Source organism: Leopardus geoffroyi, chromosome X (genome assembly GCF_018350155.1).
Source record: "Leopardus geoffroyi isolate Oge1 chromosome X, O.geoffroyi_Oge1_pat1.0, whole genome shotgun sequence".
NCBI classification, from domain to species: Eukaryota; Metazoa; Chordata; class Mammalia; order Carnivora; family Felidae; genus Leopardus; species Leopardus geoffroyi.
Genome location: NC_059343.1, coordinates 92,539,838 through 92,559,891, shown reverse-complemented (window position 1 = coordinate 92,559,891; position 20,054 = coordinate 92,539,838). Strand labels below are relative to the sequence as shown.

General features: G+C 37.6%; 1 protein-coding gene across 1 annotated transcript in view; it reads left to right on the top strand.

Moving 5' to 3' along the window:
- Positions 1-20,054, top strand: part of TRPC5 (transient receptor potential cation channel subfamily C member 5) — a 267,909-nt gene that overhangs the window by 103,711 nt on the left and 144,144 nt on the right. Inside the window, exon 2 of the mRNA XM_045471374.1 lies at positions 11,010-11,149. The gene's annotated coding sequence lies outside the window, so the exon portion shown is untranslated. The remainder of the gene's footprint in view (positions 1-11,009; positions 11,150-20,054) is intronic.

Here is a 20,054-nt window from a genome sequence, read left to right as displayed (position 1 = left end):
AATATGTCTCATGGTGTGGGTCTGCTGGTAGTGAATTATTTCCAGGTTTTTGGTCTGAAAATACTGTTTATTTCATTTTTCTTGTCTTAAGATTTTTTCTGGGTGTAGGATTTGGCTTTTTTTTTCCTTCACCATTTTGAATTCCTTTTCCCTCTTCCCTCTAGCTTGTGATGTTTTGGAGGAGAAATCACTGTTATTCTTTTCTTTGTTCCTCCGAACTTAAAGTGTTTGTATCCACTGAGAACTTTTAGGATTTTTTTTTATCAATAAATTTGAGCAATTTGATTAAGATGATTCTTGGAATAGTTCCCTTCATGTTTCTTGTCCTTGACGTTCTTGGATCTATAGGTATATATATTTCATCAAATTTGAAAAATACTTTACACCGAGATACCACCTCACGACAGTCAGAGTGGCTAAAATGAACAAATCAGGAGACTATAGATACTGGCAAGGATATGGAGAAATGGGAACCCTCTTGTACTGTTGATGGGAATGCAAACTGGTGCAGCCACTCTGGAAAACAGTGTGGAGGTTCCTCAAAAAATTAAAAATAGATCTACCCTATGACCCAGCAATAGCATGCTAGGAATTTACGCAAGGAATCCAAGAGTGCTGATGTATAGGGACCCATGTACCCCAATGTTTATAGCAGCACTGTCAACAATAGCCAAATTATGGAAACAGCCTAAATGTCCATCAAATGATGAATGAATAAAGAAGATGTGGTTTATATATACAATGTAGTACTACTTGGCAATGAGAAAGAATGAAATTTGGGCATTTGCAGCAACATGGATGGAACTGGCGGGTATGATGCTAAGTGAAATAAGTCAGTCAGAGAAAGACAGATACCATGTTTTCACTCATATGTGGATTTTGAGAAACTTAACAGAAGACCATGCGGGAGGGAAAGGGGGAAAAAGTTACAGAGAGGGAGGGAGGCAAACCATAAGAGACTCTTAAATACTGAGGACAAACTGAGGGTTGATGGGAGCTGGAGGAGAGAGGAAAGTGGACGATGGGCATGGAGGACGGCACTTGTGAGGATGAGAACTGGCTGTTGTATGGGAACCAATTTGACAATAAGTTATATTTTTAAAAAATAACATAGAGGCTGGAAGAAGAATGAAATCTTACCATTTGCAACGATGTGGATGGAGCTAGAGAGTATTATGCTAAGTGAAATAAGTCAATCAGGAAAGACAAATACCATTGGATTTCACTCATATGTGGATTTAAGAAAGAAAATAGGTGAACTTAAGGGAAGGGGAAAAAAGAGAGGGAAGCAAACCATAAGAGACTCAATGGTAGAGAACAAACTGAGGGTTGTTGGAGGGGAGGTGGGTGGGGGGATGGGCTGAATGGGTGATGGATATTAAGGAGGGCACTTATCGTATTGAGCACTGGGTGTCATATGTGAGTGATGAATCACTAAATTCTACTCCTAAAATGAATATTACACTGTATGTTAACTAGCTAGAATTTAAATAAAAATTTGGGGGAAAAAAAGTGGTTTGTCCTAATGGAGTATTCCTCATTGTAGTCTGGAAATCTACTGGTTTCCCGGTTATAGTCACATTTCAAATGTCAAAATACCCAGATTTTTTACTCTGGCACCAAATTATAAGTAGTATGATATTAAATTTTAAAAATATGTTCTCTAAAATTTTTTTGAAAAATATTTTGGTTATTATTTTTCAAATACTTTCTTTGCCAACTCCTTTCTCTTCTCCTGTGGAACTCCAATTACACATATGATGAAGTTGTCCTGTTTTGTTTTGTTTTATTTTATGTCTCTGTGCCTCACTTTACGTGGTTTTATTGCTGTGTATTAAAGTTAGCTAATGTTTTCTTCCTCATCATCTAATCTCTTTTTCTTTACCATCAATCCCATGCAGTGTTCTACTTACCTCGGATATTGTTACTTCTCAAATCTAGAAGTTCAGATATTGTACTTTTCAAATCTAGAAGTTCAATTTGTTTTTATATCTTCAATGTCTCTGTTTAATTTATATCTTAAAACAGCTTTATTGATTGATAATTCATATATGGTGTGCATATAAATAACCCACTTAACGTATACAATTCAAAAAGAGCATCATCATTGTTTTTTAGTATATTCACGCACATGTGCAACCATCACTATAATAAATTTTAGAACATTTTCTTCACCTTAAAAAGCATTCACAAACCTTTTTGCCAAGTTCCCCATCTCTCAGCAACCACTAATTTACTTTCTGGCTCTATAGATTTGCCTATTCTCCACATTTCATAAAAATGGAATCATATATTATGAGGCCTTTTTTGACCGAGTTCTTTCAATTAGCATGGTGTTTTCAAGGTTCGTCAATGTTGCTGCATGCATCAGACTTCATTCATTTTATGGCCGAATATTTTATAGTGTGGATATAACCATATTTTGTTTATCCACTCATCAGTTGATGGACATGTAGGTGGTTTCCACCTTTTATCTATGACGAATAATGTTGCTATAAACATTTACGCATAAGTTTTGTGAGAACATATGTTTTCATTTCTCTTGGATATATACCTAGAAGTGGAATTGCTGGATCATATGGTAACTCTATTTTTAACCATTTGACAAACTGTCAAAGTGTTCCACAGTGGCTGCTCCATTTTATATTCCCAGCAGCAGTGCATGGAGGTTCTGATTTTTCCACATCCTCATCAACACTTGTTATTATCTGACTTTTTTTATTATAGTCATCATAGTGAATGCGAAGTGATATCTCATTGTTTGGATTTACATTTTCCTGACAACTAATAATGAGCATCTCTTCATGTGCTTATTGGCCATTTGTATATTTTCTTTGTAGAAATACCTATTTCAGTCCTTTACCTATCTTTAATTGGGTTATTTGTCTTTTTATTATTGAGTTACAAGCGTTCTACATCTGCTAGATATAAACCCCTTATCAGATATGATTTGCAAAAATTTTCTCCCATTCTGTAGGTTATCTTTTCCTTTTCCTAGTAGCATCTTTTGAAGCATAGAAAAATTTTCAACTTTGACAAGGTCTAATTTATCTATTTCTCCTGCTGTTGCCTGCACAACAATCTTTTGCCAAATCCAAGACTTGTGAGACTGTATGAACCATCTACAGCACACTACTGCCTCTGTCTCTGGAGATTAGAATCACTGTAGAAGCATCACTATAATCTGTATGCGAGGAGCAGAATTCTTCTACCTAGGGACATGTGTGTGTGCTCCCTGCTCACTAAGGGTGTTAGGCCACCCGAACAAATACATAATGTAAGCATTTGACCACCTTTTTCTCCCCAGAACAAAAATAGCTATTTTCAAAATTACACCATTAAAAATTCATTACTATGGATCTTGAAGTCTTTTTCATTTCTAAGAATTTTAAATGGCAAGGTATTTCCTGTAAGCAGTAATACTTTAAATCTGTTAATCACCTAACACCTATGTGGATATTAGACAGCTAAGTGAGAAAAAGGCCCCGTGTCATTGCCCCATAGGCTCTGTGCTTGTGTAGGCAGTAGAAATAGATGTTGAAAGGAAATGAAAAGGAAAAATAGAAATATGCCCAGGAAATTGCCTTTTCTATAGTCTTTCAGAAGGTCAGCTCTATTGTACTCACATATGGGACTGAGTTTTTAAATTTTAAGAGAATAGCTGGTGTCCTTCTTCATCTTGACCTTGCTATCCACTAACAGGGAAAGCTACTGACTGTTCTGTTCTGTCTTACCCACCCCCTCAAGAACATTCTTACACTGGGGAAATGGACAGAAGACAGGAATAGATACTTTTCCAAAGAAGATATCCAGATAGCCAATAGTCACGTGACAAGATGCTCAACATCGCTCATCATCAGAGAAATACAAATCAAAACAACATTGAAATACCACCTCACGGCGGTCATAGTGGCAGAAGTTAACAACTCAGGAAACAACAGATGTTGGCAAGCACGTGGAGAAATGGGAACCCTCTTGTACTGTTGGTGGGAATGCAAACTGGTGCAGCCACTCTGGAAAACAGTGTGGAAGTTCCTCAAAAACTTAAAATAGAACTACCCTATGACCCAGCAATAGCACTACTAGGAATTTACCCAAAGGATACAAGAGTGCTGATTCATAGGAGCACATGTGCCCCAATGTTTATAGCAGTGCTATCAACAATAGCCAAATTATGGAAAGACCCTAAATGTCTATCAACAGATGAATGGATAAAAAAGATGTAAAGATGTGATATATATATATATATATATATATATATATATATATATATGATACTGTATACACACACACACACACACACACACACACACACAATGGAATACTACTCAGCAATGAGAAAGAATGAAATCTTGCCATTTACAACAACATGAATGGAACTGGAGGGTATTATGCCAAGTGAAATAAGTCAGAGAAAGACAGATATCGTATGTTTTCACTCATGTGGGATTTGAGAAACTTAACAGAAAACCATGGGGGAAGGGAAGTGTAAAAACCACAAGAGACTCTTAAATACAGAGAACAAACTGAGGGTTGATGGGGGCACAGGGGAGAGGGGGAAAATGGGTGATGGGCATTGAGGAGGGCACTTGTTGGGATGAGCTCTGGTTGTTGTATGTAAGTGATGAATCATGGGAATCTACTCCCGAAGCCAAGAGCACACTGTATACACTGTATGTTACCTAACTTGACAATAAATTATATTAAAAATATATAAATAAATATTAAAAAAAAGAAAAAGGGCAAAAAATATAAAGAAACATTTCCCAGAAGAGGATCTATGGATAGCAAATGAGCACATGAAAAAATTTTCTACATCACTAGCCATCAGGGAAATGCAATATGAGATATGACTACAATGGTAGATACAACCCATCAAAACAACTAAAATAAAAAATAGTGACAATACCAAATGCTGGCAAGGATTCTGAGAAACTGAGTTTCCCCTATATGGCTTGTGGGGATGTAAAATGAAAAATAGGAAGTTTCTTTAAAACAAAAACAAAAATGAAACTTGCACATATAACACAGCAATCTTACCCCGGAAATTTATCCCAGACAAATGAAAGCATAAAACCCATCTATGATTGTTCATACCAACTTTACTTGCAATAGCCAAAAACCAGAATATCCAAAATGTCCTTCAACGGGTGAATGGTTAAAACAAACAGGGACACAGCCGTACCATGGGATAGAAAGAGGAACCAAGTACATGCACTGAATTTAAAAAGTGAACCTCAAAAGGTCACTTCTTGTACGATTCTATTTGAATAACATTCTTAAAATGATAAAATTATGCCATGGAGAACAAATTAGTGGGTGTAGATGTTAGGGATGGTTAGGGGAAGGTGGAGAGGTGCGGAAGGAGGATGAGCATAATGGGGTAAAACACAGAAGACCTTTGTGGTGTGAGAATAGTTCTCTGTCTTGATTGCAGTGGTGGTTACACCCATCTGCACATCTGATAAAATGGCTTGGAATGAAAGACACGGAATTTATGGAATTTACGAATGTCAGTTTCCTGGTTTTGATACTGTACTCTGGTTATGTAAGAAGTAGCCATTGGAAGTAACTGAGTAAAGGATGCAGAGGACCCCTCTGTACTATCTGTGCAAATTCTTTGGAATCTAATTATTTCAAAATAAAAATTTTTGTGAAAATAAAAAAAAAAGAACATTCTTACACTGGGGAAAAAAAAGAAAGAAGAAAAAAAACCAAGACTATCCATATACTTCAAAGGTTTAAAACACCCTTACGAAATAAAATAAAATACATTTACAACAATAGCCATGCCAAAATAGAAAACATCTAGGAATTTTCAGCAGTTCATGTAAGTAGAGAAAAGGAATACAGTAATGAGCAACCAGTGAAAAATGAGGAAAGAGAAGTTGCTATGTAAAACAACGTTTGTGATGAAATTGTTATTTTTGACTTAAGTTCAAAATAATACTTTTGCTCAGGATTAAAAACCAAAATTACAGGGCGCCTGGGTGGCTCAGTCAGTTAAGTTGCCGACTTCAGCTCAGGTGGTGATCTCGTTGTTTGTGGATTCAAGCCCCACATTGGGCTCTGTGCTGACAGCTCAGAGCCTGGAGCCTGCTTCAGATTCTGTGTCTCCCTCTCTCCCTGTCCCTCCCCCATTCTCTCTCTCTCTCTCAAAATAAAAGTTTTTGATTAAAAAAAAATTAAAAAAAAAAAAACTAAAATTACAGGGGTGTCTGGGTGGCTCAGTTGAGTGTCTGACTTCAGCTCAGGTCATGATCTCATGGTTCATGGGTTGGAGCCTGGAGCCTGCTTGGGATTGTGTCTCCTTCTGTCTCTGCCCCTCCCCCACTCATGCATTGTCTCACTCTGTCTCTCAAAAATAAATAAATGTAAAAAAACACCAAAATTACAAATGGGTGATGTATAATAATATATAATAAATACGTAGAATGTATATAACATTTTTAACACCTTTGAATAAAAAGCATATTAAGAGCCAGATCAAGATGCCTGGGTGGCCCAGTGAGTTAAGCGTCTGATTCTTGGTGTCGGCTCAGGTCAGGATCTCATGGTCCATGGGATAAAGCCCTGTGTCAGGCTCTGCACTGACAGTGTGGAGCCTGCTTGGGACTCTCTCCCCCTCTGTCTCTGCCCCTCCCCCACTCCCATGTGCATGCACGCTCTCTCTCTCTCTCTCAAAAATAAATAAATAAACATTAAAAATTTTGCAATTCGTATACAAAGCTGTAGGCCAACCCACCAAGAAGTCAGTGCAAATTACTGGTCCCCTAAACTGAGTTTCAAGCATTTAAGTAGAATGCTACTGACTCCCTCCCCTAGTAAAAAAAAGGAAAAAGAAAAGAAAAGAAAGTTACTACCCCACACCAAGTCATTTAATAAAGCCACTCAGTTCCTTCTAACTCCAAATCCAGAGCAACCTCTCAATGCCTACTATGAGTGGATTCTATTAATTTAAATGTATCACCTCAGAAAGAAATAATTATAATCGACCTGTCCCATGTATGCAACTGTTGGACTGTCAAATCCAAAAAGTCCAAAAGACTTTTTAATTTTTTCCAAGGTAAGAAGAAACCTAAATTGGATGTCTTAGTCTGTGCAGGCTGCCATAACATCTACAGACTCGGTGGCTTTAAACAACAGAAATGTATGTCTCAAAGATCCGGAGGCTGGGAAGTCCAAGATCAAGGTTCTGGCTGATTTGGTTTCTTCTTGGTTGTAGGCAGTATGTCTTGACATGGTGCAGAGAATGACTGAGCTCCTTGATGTCTCTTCTTATATGGGCACTAATCCTATCAGGGCCCCACCCTCCTGACCTCATTTAACCTGAATTACTTTCCTACTCTAAATACAATCCTAACTGGAGGTTAGGGCTTCAGTGTGTGAATTTGGGGGAATATAATTTAGTCCATATCGGTGAAGAAGGTTGCTGACACTTAAAAGGATTATAAGCATAGTTCAACTTGGTAAAGTGTCCAAGGGCAGAATCCTCTCCCGAGCTCAGCTGAAACGTGGTGACTCTGTCTCCCAATACAATGTGCAGTGCAGCCCTGGGATCACTTTAATCACTGTATTTCACAGAGTATTCCTCACTTTTCCATTTTACACTGAATGGACCAGGTGGAAAAAGCCCAGAACATGGAATTAGAAGACTTGGGTTATAATTCTGACTCTGCCACTTACTAGTCCCTGGATGGTATAGCAAACTCTTCAGTTGTGTGATGCTGAAAATATTCATCTATAGTTGACTCTTGAACAACGTGGGCTTCAACTGCACGGGTCCATTTATATGTGGCTTTTTTTTCCAATATTGTACCGTACTGTAAATATATTTTCTCTTCCTTAGGATTTTCATAGCATTTTCTTTTTCCTTTTTTATTAAAAAGTGAGTTTATTGTTACAATAAAGATTAATTTTTGATTTACAAAATATGTCATGTGATAGCAAATCAAATCCTAGAAAGATAACCTGATAAGGAGAACTGCCCATGTTTGTAAACAATCTCAATCAGATTAAAACAATTTTAGAACAAAACAGTTTTTTTAATTTACTCTTACTTTTTAATTTTTATTTTGTTTCAAATTTTTATTTAAATTCAAGTTAGTTAACATACAGTGTAATATTGGTTTCAGGAGTAGAATTTAGTGATTCATCACTTACATACAACACCCAGGGCTCATCCCAGCAAGTGCCCTCCTTTTTTTTTTAATAATAATTTTTTAATGTTTATTTATTTGTGAGAGAGAGAGAGAGTGACAGAGAGAGACAGAGTGAAGGGGGGGGCGGTGCAGAGAGAGAGAGAGGGAGACACAGAATCCGAAGCAGGATCCAGTTTCCAAGCTGTCAGCATAGAGCCCGATGCAGGGCTCGAACTCAAGAACTGTGAGATCATGACCTGAGCGGAAGTTGGACGCTTAACTGACTGAGCCACTCAGGTGCCCCACCAACAAGTGCCCTCCTTTAATACCCATCACCCATTTAGCCCATCCCCCCACCTCCTCTCCATCAACCTTCAGTTTGTTCTCTATAGTTAAGAGTCTCTTCTGGTTTACTTCCCTCTCTTCTCTTTTCTCTTCCCCTATGTTCATCTGTTTTGTTTCTTTGAGTGAAATCACATGGTAGTTGTCTTTCTCTAACTTATTTCACTTAGCATAATTACATTCTAGCTGCGTCCACGTCATTGCAAATGGCAAGATTTCATTCTTTTTGATGGCTGAGTAATATTCCATTTACACACACACACACACACACACACACACACACACACACACACCAACTCTCTTTATCCATTCGTTAGTCGAGGGACATTTGGGCTCTTTCCATAATTTGGCTATTGTTGAAAATGCTGCCGTAAACATCAGGGTGCATGTGCCCCTTGAATCAGTATTTTATATCCTTTGGGTAAATACCTAGTAGTGCAATTGCTGAATCATACGGCAGTTCTACTTTTCACCTTTTGAGAAACCTCCATACTTTTTTCCGGTGTGGCCTGATAGTGTTTTCCTAAGCTGACTTTATTGTGAGAACACAGTATATAATACATATAACATACAAAATATGTGTTAATTGACTGTTTATGTTATTGGTAAGGTTTCTGGTCAACAGTAGGCTAATAGTAGTTAAGTTCTGGGAGAGCCAAAAATTATACATGGATTTTTGAATGCACAGGGGGTCAGCACCCCTAACCCTTGCATTCTTCCAGGGTTAACTTATATTTTAAGAAGTAAATGATAGCAACTCAGTGAGGTAGGCAAGGAGAAGTAAAATAATTTAATGCGATGATGTATGTAAAAAAAACTTTGTAATCAAATAAATATTAGGGACCACTAAACCATAGAGAGAGCTTAAAAGCCTCCTGACTCAAGACATATTTCATCTGGGAGAGACAATGGCCAAGAGGAACATTTTTAATAAGCTACTAGTATCCTAAGATGCTAGTATTTGAGGAAATTTGAGGATAAACAAAAGTCCCACATTGTACAGTAAGTTAACATAACCTACAGAACTGCTTACTGTAAGTAGTAGTACAGGATGACTAATTATATTAAATAACACTTAAGATGTTCTGTTCAATGGTATTCATCAAATTACAGTTCCACACATCACTGGTGTTCTTCAGGTTGAATCAAGGGATTCTGCCACCAAAATCAATCCGTGGCAGGATTTCTTAATTTGCAAACACAATTTTAGTTCATGGGGAAAATTTTCTCCATTTCAGGTTTTCACTCCCAGATTCCTCTTAAATCATTTAGTGACTGTAGCAGACAGCAAAACAAATGAACTTGTGGCCAAAGAACACCTAGGACAAGCACATCAGGTGTCACCAATGGCTGGCTTTTATTCATTTGTGGTCACATACTTGTGTCTGTATTTTAAACTGCTAGTAAAAATACCCTGTAGTCATACGATAGTCTGAAACATACTGTCTCAATCCCGCTTGTAAGAATCAGTTGCCCACAAAAGAAAGTAGTGGGGATGCAAGACAAGGCAATTGCAACTTGAGGCAGTCTTGGAGGTAGGAAAATATGAACAGAAGCCAAAGTTTGAAGCCAAGAAGAACACAGTTCACACGAGCATTTAATCCAGAGAGCAAGGTGTGCATAGGATAGGTAGCAGGGAGAATAGACCACATGAGAGAACAGGGTTGGATTGAGTTGAGAGATGAAAAATTGGCTGAACAGAGCTTTTGTATGTGTTAGTATGCCCCTCTATTTACATGGTGCCCAGTGCATATTGAGGTAATAGATGCAAAAGCTTAAAGAAGTTGGAATATACTTATAGCAATATTTTATAGGATCCACAGAGAGCATTCTGACTTCCAGGTGATCTGCTATCCAGATTTCAGAAGCACCAATGTTAACTGGTGAATAACAGATTCATAGGGGATCATTAGCAGGCAATAGAGATACTCTGGCAATAGTCTTAACTCTTAGACGGGGCACGATGAAGTAAGAGCCTCTTTTCTAACAACCTACTCCTTGGAATCTCTATTAGAGGAAAGATCTTGGGCTGGTCTCCCCCCTTATGATAAAATTACTAGGATTCTTTAAGATGGCTCTGTGCAGTATGACTGCTATTTCTGGGAATCAGCACTCCAGAGGCTGTAGACGGGCCTCAGAAAATCAGAGCAATCCCCTCTTTGTGTCCTGTTCTATTCTACCTTATGAGAACAGGCATATAATGTTGGACTGGATTCCAATGTGAAAGGGAATGGTGATCCAGTCTGAATGATATAGTTTATTTTATGCATAAAAATGATCCAAACCAGTAACTGAGTCTCAAACTTCATTTCTCTCAACCTGAATCATCCTGTTTTGCTTGTCTTTAGGGAGTAAACACATTGGCTAACCAATAAATGTGGCCCTCACTTGGTGCTCTATCTAACCCCATGGTCTCTGAGTATCATGAATGTTACTAATACTGTGCAAACTTTGTTTTAATAAATAGCCGGTTTTAGGGCTGGCGTTGATCTTACAATCATCATTTCTATCTTTCTCATTTCACAGAAAAGGAAACAGACATAGAGAAGAGGTAAATGTGACTAGTTCAAGTTCATACTTCAATTAGCAGAAGAGCTGACACTAGAATCCAAGTCTCCTAATTCCCAGGACACTATTCTTCAAACTGCACCATTTTACACATACAGGTATGTACCATTGTTTCCAGGTAAGTCCCCAGACAAATTTTTAACTTTTGTTCTGGAAGTGTACAATTGTAACATTGCAAGCCCTAATCTTGTGTGTTATTGAGTAAGGAAGGGAGGTGAACTAACCAACTTTGCAGGAAATATATCCTTGTTAGAAAAGTACCAATAGTACCAACAAAGGTGACCTGGTTTTGAGGATCCCAATTTGCAAAATGAGAAAGTTACAAAACAGTCACATTGAAGGAGATTGCATTATAAGGGAATACTCAGCAGAACTTCTTGAGTTCATTTAAGCATTTACGATTATTACTTGGCAGAATCCTCTGGGACAGAGAAAGAAAGTTAAAATGTTAAGAGCCACTGCCAGATGAAGACCAAGAAGAAGGCAAAATAAGCATCTTTGAAGTAAAACTGAAGTGATGAAGAAATAGAATCTGTTGGACAGAAACTCAGTTTCCCCTGAAAGTATCAGGGCCCCAGTAGCCAGCCTAGTGAAGAGTCTTTCTCAATTACATGGATAGCACCATTACCTGTGTTTTAGTCACTCAGGCTTAAACTTGAATATCATCTTGAGGTTCTTTCTCTACCTCATCCCCTATAATGTATAGATTACCAAGCCCTGTCTTTCTCTTTCTTTGAAATAACTCTAACATTCTTCCCTTCTCCCATCTGGCGGCATTCCAGATGGGACTCCAATATCTGATGGGAAAAGTCCTATTCTCTTCTACTCTAATTCACCACTGGCACAGCCATAGAAGTCATCTTATAATATACAGCTTTCTTGATCACATCCTGTTTAAGAACCTAGAGTGATTCCCCAGTGCCTCCAAGATCAAGATGTAGCTAGTTTCTCAACCAAATGTTCTATATCCTCCAACAAATGGGCCCAGCTTAGCTACATCTACATACTTCCCTCTCTTCCCAAATACTGCCATACCCAGGGCATTGCCAAGTCCCACCTTTAGCTTCCATCTCCACCCCACGTATAACAGAGGTGCTTTCACAACTCTCCCCTCTGCCTATCTAAATCCCACCCAGTTTTTCAGATCCAGCTCGGGTTTACCCCTCTACATTCCTTTCCTAACCACCTCCCTAAAACTCCAGCTAATCTTGATCTTTACTATTTTAATTAGTGCCAGCTATGCTCAAGGCACTGATCTTCTTCCTCCTTTAGAAATGAGAAAAACTAACAGGTAAAATTTGGGGCCCATTTTTATAAAGTCCTGTTCTGAAGCAGAGGATTGGAACGATGTGCATGTTAGCCCTTAGTGTCTGTTACTAGAGAGAGTTCCAGGGCATCAGTTGAAGGATTCCCCAATCTTTCTCCCTCCCAAGATGAAGGTAAGATATGTTGGAACATCCAAAATGTACTTCATTCATGACACATTACCCATTTGTTGCAGAATCACAGAATCTTAGAATACATAAAAGAAAGGAGGCTTTGGATCATTAACTATACATTATACATGAGAAAACTGGGGTCCATTTCTGTTCTGTCCATTTCTGGGAATTGTGATGTTTTCTTTTACTTTAAAAAGCTACTACTGGGAAATAGCACCATTTTAAAAGAAATTCAGCAGTACATATCTTTAAAAATGCTCCTGGTTTTTGACCCAGTAATTTGACTCCTAGAAACTACACTGAGAAAATTATCTTGAATATTTTTTAAAAATTATGTACAAAAATATCACAGCTTCATTTTTAACAATGGAGATAAATTGAAGACACCCTAAATATCCCCAAATTGGAGACCAGTTAAGTACATTGATATACCTGATCTGATCTAATAAAATATTATATAGCCATTTAACATGATATTTTAACATAAGATGGCAGAAACCATACACCCTCAATCTCACCTAGCAGAGTCATTTCTACATAAGGGAAATTGGTGGCAGAAAAGGCAGAAGATTTAAAGAGTGTGTGGGATAATAATAACGTGTGGGAAATTCTTTTAAAAAAAATATTAAGTGAAGAAAACTGGATAGAAAATGTATATGTAGGATGAACTCATTTAAAATGCATGGGGGGGGGAAGACTGGAAAATTTTATTTTAAGCCAATTGTTTGATTTTTTAATGAAAATTTATGATTTGCTGGTTTAAGTAACTTTTTTATTTTAAAATAATTTCAGACACATAAAAAGGTACAAGAACAGTACAAAGAACTTCTGTGTACCCCTCACTCATATTCCCTAAATAGTAGCATAAATAAACTTTCATTTATTTATTTCCTTATTACAGTTTTGAGGTCTTTTGTTTATTTTTTTTTTAACATTTATTTATTTTTGAGAGAGAGAGAGACAGGGCACGAGCAGGGGAGGGACAGAGAGAGAGGGAGACACAGAATCCAAAGCAGGCTCCAGGCTCTGAACTGTCAGCACAGAGCCCGACGGGGGGCTCGAACTCACAAACCACGAGATCATGACCTGAGCTGAAGTCGGATGCCTTACCAACTGAGCCACCCAGGCGCCCCAGTCTTTTTTCACACTTATCATGCCATGAATTCATAGGGAATGGGTTCCAGCAGCTCAGGCCATTTCCATTGGTTCTCACAAAATGTGCTTCTCTGGGTGGGGCAGGCTGGCACTTCAGTTGAATCCAAGTACCTTTCTCTTTGGCTTTCTTTTTTCCTGATCCCTTCACATGCTTCAGAAAACTCTCTCGGCTCTTTGAGTCCTTAATATGCTCAATACGTACATTAATTCTCGGGCAAGAATCTTGCCCTTAACTTGTTTACAACAATGCCAACGGTATGCTGGGTAACGTTGTAGACTCTCCAGTTTGGTCATGGTAACATTTGTGGGGCATTCCGTTTTGAAAAGCACCCTTTCCTCTGATGTCAACAACCTCACCTTTCTTGTAGATTTGCATGTATGGGGCCAAAGGAACAACTCTACGTTTTCTAAAAGGCATAGAGAACAAATAGTGGGTACCTCTCCTCTTTCCCTTTGTGGTAGTCATTTTGGTGAATTACTGGAAGATGGCAGTTCTGGCCAAAAGGGATAAATAAACTTAAAGAAATCCTTCTGCCCCATTTAAGGATTGTTTGGCCAGTAAGCTCCTATGTGAACAATGTCATGTTAGATTCCAAAGTGAACAGGTAACAGTAAGGAGACAGACACTCATTTCTGACGGCCTGTGGGATCTAGGATGAAAGCCAGTCCCAAGACTAATAATCAGATGCAACACTTTTAACCAATTACACTGCCTATTATTTGCTGTAATCAGTGCCATCCATTCTGCCTTTCCCTTGACTACTTCAAGGAATATCATGCAGACAAAGTGATAATGAGTGTTGAGCAACAGAGTTAAACTTCCCGATTCAGCTGAGTGACTTGAGGGAGACAAATATATATTTTTTGTTCATGTCTTCGCTTTAGTGAAAGTGAAAAGCATCGATTTAATTCAGCTGCCAGCAGTTCCACATAACTCTGCTGGACATCAAAGAGAAGTTTAATAAAGATTTGGAGACCTTACAAAAATAAAAACACCACATGGCCATAGCCATGAAAATGATTATGCAAACTAGAGTACCTACACTTTAGCATAGATACTATGTTGTTCTACCCTGAATTTGAAAAAGTCCTCTGTATTGTAGACATTGTGGAGGTGGAAGAGGCATTTGGGTGATCCAGCACTGTCCAAGAGAACTTTCGGTAATGATGAAAGTGTTCTGTATCTGTGCTGTTCAGCATGGTAATCATGAGTCACCTGGGACTAGTGTAACTGCAGCACTGAATTTTTTTTATTTCATTTCATTTTAATTCATTTAAATTTGCATAACTGCATGTGGCTAGTGGCTACTACACTGGACAGTGGATATCTAAACCTTTCTCCACACTAAGTAGAAATTTCCTCTCCAGTCCCCCTGATCTCTGCACTCCCACTGAAAATCATATCCATTCCCAACAGTTCCAGTTACCTTATAATGATGGTACTCAATCTTGGCTGCATATTACATTCACCCAGGGAGTTGTCCTTAAGTGTCAGTGTCGGGGATGGGGATACTATGACCCAAGCCTGGATATTTTCTAAAAGCTTATCAGCTCATTCTAAGGTACAGCGAGATTTGAGAACCTTTGATCAATATTCTGATGACTCCCAATTCTACATCACCAGATTTCAATGCCGTGCTCCACATGCTGACTGGATCTTTCCTTCCTGATTCCCCTCCACCTCAGCCCCCCCCAAAACCCTCAAAGACCAGTGTAGCCAAATGGAACATCATTATCTTGCATTGCTTCCACCTAAACCCTTCAAACTATAATTACTGGACTTACTTCTGCCATTTTGCTATTTGTTTCTTTATGTCTTATATAGTTTTATTTATCAATTCCTTCATTTCAGCCTTGTGTTTGATTTACTTCTCATTTCCTATTCTATATATATATATATATATATATATATATATATATATATATATTTTTTTTTTTTTTAAGTAAACTCTACCACCCAACGTGGGGCTCGAATTCATGACTCCAAGATCAAAGCCTCATGCTCTACTGACTGAGCCAACGAAGCACACCAAGAGGGGTCTATTCTATATATGTTTTAAATTATTTCCTTGGTGGTTACCCTGGGGATTAAAATCAACATCTTCAATGTATAGGAAGCTAGTTGGAGTTAATAGTAACTTAGCTTCAGGGCGCCTGGATAGCTCAGTCGGTTAAGTGTCTGACTTCGGCTCAGGTCATGGTCTCGCTGTTCATGAGTTCGAGTCCCACGTCAGGCTCTGTGCTGACTTCTCAGACCCTGGAGCCGACTTCAGACTTCAGATCCTCTCTCTCTCTCTCTCTCTCTCTCTCTCTCTCTCTTTGTGTGCCCCTCCCCCACTCATTTCCTCTCTCTCAAAACTAAATAAAAACACTTTAAAAAATAATAACTTAGCTTCAATAGTATAAACACTCTCTTCCTATGCAGCTCCATTCCTCCCCTTCTATGTTGCTTTTGTCACAACTTACATCTTTATTTAGTATGTCAGTTAACATAGATTTCTAATTTTTGTTCTATGCATTTGTCTTTTAAGTCATGTATACAAAAAAGAAGACTTATAAACCAAAAGTAGGATACTGGCTTTTATATTTAGCTATGTACTGCTCTTCACCAGTGTTTCTTTATTTCTTCAGATGGTTTTGAATTGTTGTCTAGCCTGAAGGACTCCCTTTAGCATTTCTTATAGGGCAGGTTTACTGGCAATCAACTCCTTCAGCTTTTGTTTTTCTGGGAATGTCTTGATTTCAACTTTATTTTTGAAAGATAGTTTTGCAGAATATAGAATTTAGGTTGAGAAGGTCTTTTCTCTTTCAACATTTTAAACATATTACCCACTGCCTTCTGGCTTCTATGGTTTCTGAAGAGAAATTGGCTATTAATTTTATTGAAGATTGTTTGTCTATGACAAGTCATTTCTCTTGCTACTTTCAAGATTCCTTCTTTGTCTTTGTCTTTTGATAGTTTGATTTTAATGTGTCCCAGTGTGGAATTCCTTGGAGTTTAGCCTTCTTAGAGTTTATTAACCTTCTTGGATATATAGATTCATGTGCATCACCAAATTTTGGATCTTTTTGGCCATTATTTACTCCAATATACTTTCTGCCACTTTTTCTCTCTCTTCTCCTTCTAGAGCTCCCGTTATGCATCTGTTGGTACACTTAGTAGTGTCTCACATACATCCAAGGTGCTCTTCATTTCTTTTGACTTTCTGTCCCTCAGACTGGATAATGTTAATTGAGATATTTTCAGTTTCACCGATTCTTCTACTTGCTCAAATCTGCTGTTCAGCATTTGGCAAATACTATTGGGGAGGGTGCTCTAACTCAGAAAATTCCAAGGGGGGAGGGCGTGTAAAAACAGGCAATCTTCTCAGCTGATCCCTTTTTTTCATGCAGCAATTCAGTACATATGTATTAACCAGTCAAAATATAAGACCACAATTCTTTGAGAACAAAATCCATATTGGCCTGCCTGACACCAGCAAGCCACAACTAGGAATGGGAGCCACTGTCTCCATAGCTTTATCCAAGCTGAGGAGCAGGAGATGGTAGGCAGTTCATTAGAAATGCTACAAAATTCTCTCGCCAAAATTTAGTAGCTTCTTTCTTCATTAAGCACTAATCTTATTATTTTAAGTTTTTTATTCGATACCAGAGTTCAGAAAAGTTGATTCTGATGGTCTTTGTTATGATGGTTAATTACTGCATTAGTGGAGACATGGGTTTTTAGAGTTCCCTACTTTGCCATTTTATACAATGTCCTTTTTCCTTAATCAAAAATTTTGTGGAAACATTACACATTTATCCCTTTATTTAAACTTTATTTTTTTTGTCCAGCTCCATATAAAACCTGAATGACATACTTTTTGTAATTTACATCTTAATTTAATTAAGAAATTATATTTTTCTTAGTCTGAGTCTTTCTGTTCAGCAACATAATGTGCTTCCCTATTCTCTTTGGTCCTGTTTTATCCCCTTTAATAACTTCTTTTACATAGACCCTGTTCCTTGCTAAATAAATTAATTCCTGGATATCTTAAGATGTCACTATTGTGCCCTGGGTTTCTTCCATTTTAATTTCTGAGTGAGGGTGATGATTATGGCTACATTTTTTTTAAGCTATTGATATTTGTGCATTTTTCTTACATTCTGTCACCTTACCAAATCCCTTGTTAACTCTAACAGATTTTTGTAAAGTTTCTTGGGTATTTTATTACAAAATTACATTATGTAAATGTAAAGGTAATGATTATGGTTAAATTTTTTAAGGCTATTGATATTTATATATTTTTCTTATATTCTCTCACCTTACCAAAGTACTCTGTTAGTTCTAACAGATTTTTGTAAAGTTTCTCGGGCACTTTATTATACAATTACATTATGTAAATATAAAGGTAATTTTGTCTCCTCTGTTAAATATTTATCATATTTTCATGTCTTCTTACTACAAAAGTCAGAACCTTAAAATTGAATAATAGTGCTAATAGTGGCAAACCTACCTTGTTCTTTGTTTTTTTTTTTTAATTTATTGTGAAATTGGTTTCCATACAACACCCAGTGCTCATCCCAAAAGGTGCCCTCCTCAATACCCATCACCCACCCTCCCCTCCCTCCCACCCCCCATCAGCCCCCAGTTTGTTCTCAGTTTTTAAGAGTCTCTTATGCTTTGGCTCTCTCCCACTCTAACCTCCTTTTTTTTTTTTCCTTCCCCTCCCCCATGGGTTTCTGTTGTTTCTCAGGATCCACATAAGAGTGAAAACATATGGTATCTGTCTTTCTCTGTATGGCTTATTTCACTTAACATCACACTCTCCAGTTCCATCCACGTTGCTACAAAGGGCCATATTTCATTCTTTCTCATTGCCACGTAGTACTCCATTGTGTATATAAGCCACAATTTCTTTATCCGTTCATCAGTTGATGGACATTTAGGCTCTTTCCATAATTTGGCTATTGTTGAGAGTGCTGCTATAAACATTGGGGTACAAGTGCCCCTATGCGTCAGCACTCCTGTATCCCTTGGGTAACTTCCTAGCAGTGCTACTGCTGGGTCATAGGGTAAAACCTACCTTGTTCTTGATTTTAATGACAATGGTTCCAGTATTTCACAATTTATTATATTTACTCTTGTTGTAAGGTAAATAGTCTCTTTTTTGGATAAGTAGTTTATTTCTGTTCCACTGTTACTTTAGTTTTTTTTTAAAATAGGTGCTGAGTTAAAGCAAATTATTTTTTTCATGTATTGATATAATCATGTTTTCTTTCCTTTAAGTTATTGACTTATTTACCAAATTGTATTGACAATTTCCTCCTATTGAACCATGCTTGCATTCTTAGGATAAATTCCTTTTGGTCATAAGGTATTATTCTCCAAATTCGCTACTGTGTTATAATTTGCTAATATTTTATTTAGAATTTTCGGTATTATTTTCATGATTAAAATAGTCTATAGTTTTCATCTTAGGTTATCTTGATTAAATTTTGACCTTAACATTATGCTAGCTCTGTATAATTAATTCTTTTTCCATAATCCAAACTATTTTTAATAACAAGATGATCATCTGTATGGTTTTTTTTTTTAATGTTTATTTATTTTTGAGACTGAGAGAGACAGAGCATGAATGTGGGAGGGTCAGAGAGAGGGAGACACAGAATCTGAAAGAGGCTCCAGGCTCTGAGCTGTCAGCACAGAGCCCAACGCTGGGCTCGAACTCACGGACCGTGAGATCATGACCTGAGCCGAAGTCGGCCGCTTAACCGACTGAGCCACCCAGGCGCCCCTCATCTGTATGTTTTTAAAGCTCTATATATGCAGCTGTGAAACCACTTGAGTAGAAAGACTTTTAATTGGTAGATATCTCAAACTATTTTAATTTCTTCTATAATTATTAATCTGTTCAGTTTTTCCATTTATTTATGGTTTAATTTTGGTAATTTTTCAGAAAATGCAGTCACTTAGGATGTCTTCAGCTTCTTATAACAGAAAAGCATGCTTAAAAGTGAGTTAATAAAAAGGGAGTTTTTATCTCATACAACTAAAAGACTAGAGATTGAGCAACTCCCAGATTGGTTAATTAAATGGCTCAAAGACCTCATAAAGGAATCAATTTATGCCATCCTCAGCATGTAGGCTGAATCTTTTAGGTTGACTGTCCTCATAATTCCAAGGTGGCTACCAAAGTCCTTGGCGTCACAAGCAAATGACAACATTCAGAGGCAAAAAGGGAAATACTTCTCTTTTTACATCTCTTTTGCAGAACAAAGAAACCTTTCTCAGAAGTCCCCTAGGACATCGCATTGGCCAGAGTTGCAACAAATACTCAAACCTAGATCAATCACTTGCCAAAGAAATATTGGAATTACCAATATTGACTTAGTCTTAGACCAGTTAAGACTCTTTCCTTGAGGTGAA